The sequence below is a fragment of the Pan troglodytes genome, chromosome 11 (assembly GCF_028858775.2).
Source record: "Pan troglodytes isolate AG18354 chromosome 11, NHGRI_mPanTro3-v2.0_pri, whole genome shotgun sequence".
Lineage (NCBI taxonomy): Eukaryota > Metazoa > Chordata > Mammalia > Primates > Hominidae > Pan > Pan troglodytes.
Genome location: NC_072409.2, coordinates 45,944,502 through 45,948,100, shown reverse-complemented (window position 1 = coordinate 45,948,100; position 3,599 = coordinate 45,944,502). Strand labels below are relative to the sequence as shown.

The window sequence follows — 3,599 nt, the reverse complement described above, 5'->3', positions numbered from 1 at the left end:
TAGCTAAACTCTAGACGTCTACTGGAAGATTCTGAAGAAGAAAAAAAAAGAAAGTTTAATAATGCATGGCAACTGGCCATTGAAAGTGTAGTCGGAGTCATTCAAGAAATACCTAGTTTTAAAAATATTAGATTCTTAAGTGAATGAATATTTGTAAATTACAATTTCAAAAATTACTCAACCTGTATAGACTAATAAAATATTTATCAATCTGAATAAAGGATACCAACATTACTGAAGTATATACCCAAACTTCAGATGTACCTGAGAAAGAACCATACTTTTTTTTTCTTCTAATGACTGTAGCTATTGCATTATGCATACTTCTCCAGACTTTTTTTTTTTTTTTTAAGCTTTTAGCACTGCTATAGCATGTCAGGGAAACTATGGATGAGGCTCCATGAACTGCTCCCTGGACTCAACATATGTGATATAACACAGACACACATGCATGTCCAAGTAACACCCTCTTAGGATGCATACAACTTTCCCTTTTCAAGAGAATATTAGCTATGGCCTCACTGACATTTAGGGAGACTTAGAGCAGGGAAGATGCTATTTCCTGAAAAGAAATCATTATTTGTACCCCCTTTCCACTCATCCCCAAGAGACTGCCCAATTCTACATCAACTAAGACCTTCAAGAGAGGACAGTTTTCTTTTTTTTTTTTTTTTGAGACGGAGTCTCACTCTGTCACCCAGGCTGGAGTGCAGTGGCGCAATCTTGGCTTACTGCAAGCTCTGCCTCCCAGGTTCACGCCATTCTCCTGCCTCAGCCTCCCGAGTAGCTGGGACTGCAGGCGCCCGCCACCACGCCTGGCTAATTTTTTGGTTTTTTAATAGAGACAGTGTTTCATTGTGTTAGCCAGGATGGTCTCGATCTCCTGACCTCATGATCTGCCCGCTCGGCCTCCCAAAGTGCTGGGATTACAGGCATGAGCCACCATGGCCGGCCTGAGAGGACAGTTTTCTAACCCTAGTGGTAAGGACTTACTGTTGTAAGTGACCCCAATGGCTCTTCCCAACTGTTGTATAGATTTGGAGGCCAGCAAAGAGCTTTTCCAGTGGGTTAGAAGACCTGTTCTCTACTGTCATCAAGAGTCTGATCATCGTTTGTTCCTTCTCTCCAGAGAAATGGCACACATTGTGTTAAGCAAGGCAGCTACAGTCCTAAAGAATACATGTGCCTCAGATGTGCATAGCAGCTGGCTATGTGTTCATCCTCCCCTCACTTATATAAAGTACTCCTCCTTGGACCTCTAGGCTGACAGTTCCAGGCAGCTCGGTAGTCCCATTAGTGGCCCTCTGTAACTCAGGCCCCATCCTAGCCCTGTAGCACCTTAGGGAATGACGGCCCTCCTCTTTGGTTTAGAATGCTCATATTCTCATTTATTCAAGTATATTTTAGTTGCAAATGTATCTGTTAACTGGATGAATTGGGAACATAATGAAAATATGAACTGGATTTTTAAAATCTTTGTATCCAGAGCATCTAGTGTTTGCCTAAATTCCTTCAGAACACAGTCATAAACAGGAAGCCCTTGGGTCAAATTCAGTTTGTCCTGCACAATGTTTTGTTTCTGAACTGTTTATTGAAGTGTATGTTACCAAAAAAAACCATATCATAATGGTACAACTCAATTAATTTTTACAAAATGACCCCAATCAAGAAATCCCAGCCTCACACTCCATTCTCATACATCCAGAATCCCTCCTCATACTCCTCAAGTCACAGCCTGAGTTCAGCACCATAGGTTATTTCCTGAACTTTATATAAATGGAATCATACTGTGCATTCTCTTTTGCATCTGGCTTTTTTCATTCAGTGACATGCTTTTGAGATCCATTCGTGTCATTGTGATACACAGTAGTTCATTCTTGTCACTGTATAGTATTCTCATACATGAATAAGCCACAAATTGTTTATATATTCAACTAGATTAATTACCTTTTGGAGAGGTACTATGAACGTTCCTCAATCTGTCATTTGGGGGTCATGTGTATGTATTTTTGTTAGGTGAAATTGCTGTATTTAAAAATAAGATTTCAACTTCTCTTTAAAAATTAGGCTTTCCCAGTCTGTGATTTCTGGTTTTGCATGGCAACTGTTGTCTCTGGGACATGTGTTTTTCTCTTCTATACTCACAGGATGTTGTCCACGTCACCCACCCAAGGCACTCCTCAGTCGAGTTGCCTGCATGGCCTTTCTGGGTGCAGTTTTGCCTCCCATATCTAGAGAGTTGGGAGGCAGTTCCTGTAAGATTGTGTTTCTAAAGATACGTTACAGCTACTTTTCCTTCTCCCCACTGTGAGACTTAAGCTAGTCTTCCTCTGATATTTTGCTTCGATCTTTGGTCAGAGGGCCTAGGGAAAGAAATAGGCCCTGGAATAAGATGCTGGGGTTAGGGGTAGTATATTTGGCTTATTCACTCTGTTCTGCAGATAATGTGGTAAAGGTGCAGGCCTCAGGCACAACCCTCCACCATCTTGGGGCTGTGACATGGAAAGCTTTGCCTCACATTTGCCAGAGATGGTGCAGCAGGCACGGACATGCCATCTGGGAAGAAACTGGAGTTTATCTCCACCCTTTTCCAGGTTATCATTCCAAATGAAACAGTGTACCTCTTCTTCCCTCAAGTATTGTGAAGAGAAAAATCTTCCATTTTTGTTTCCTAAAGGGGTCCTATGGAGGGGACCTAGTTCTTTTCTCCATGCTTTTTTTATTGTTTTATTTTTGCCTCATTGAGCCTTGGTCTAAATATTGAAGAACTAGTTGCATTATAACAGTATATTTAGGAATCACAAGTAATTTACATGTTGCAAACACAAAGATAAACTACAAAACTGAAAAAGTAATATTCTCAGTACTGACAGTTTATGAATAAAAATATTGATTGCCATAAAAGGAACTTTAATGCAAATTTATTTTCCTTTGGCCTTATATATGCTAACCATCGTGAAAATAAAAATAAATTGCCTAATCTAAGCTCTCGTGTGATTTCTCACACCCTTTCTAGAACTTCTCCTGGTCTAGACATGGACAACAGTGGTCAAAGTCCAAACACAAGTAAGAACAGGGGAGGACCTTGGAAACTGTCTCATGCAAATAAAAGATTGATTGATTGACAGAGTCTCACTCTGTCACCCATGCTGGGGTGCAGTGGTACAATCATACCTCACACTCCTGGGCTAAAGCAATCCTCCCATCTCGGCCCCCCAAAGTGCTGAGATTACAGGTGGGAACCACCTGCACACAGCCCAAATGAAAAGGTTTGATAGGTGAGGCAGGAGCTATAGGAGCAGCATGTGTCAGGAGTATATTGTGGGGCACACACACACCTGCCAAAAAAGTAGGCAGTTTGAATTTTCTGATGTTCTTTTGCCAGTCTGTGGTGTCCTTCACATTCTAAATGAATTGGAATAGATTGTACAATGTTCTTTTATAGTAGTAGCTACAAGAAAGGCCGTCCACCAATCCATTCATTCAACAAATAGTGTAAATGCTATGGAGAGAAGCAGGATGGGGTGGGGGTGTCAAGGGTGCCCTCCCTGTCAGGTGACAGTCACAAGACCTGAGGGCTGTGAGGGAGTTAGCCGTGC

The 3,599-nt window shown here is 41.5% G+C and overlaps 1 protein-coding gene across 1 annotated transcript in view; it reads left to right on the top strand.

Annotated features, from left to right (window-relative positions):
* CENPP (centromere protein P) overlaps positions 1-3,599 on the top strand; it is a 289,427-nt gene that overhangs the window by 157,370 nt on the left and 128,458 nt on the right. The window lies entirely within an intron of this gene.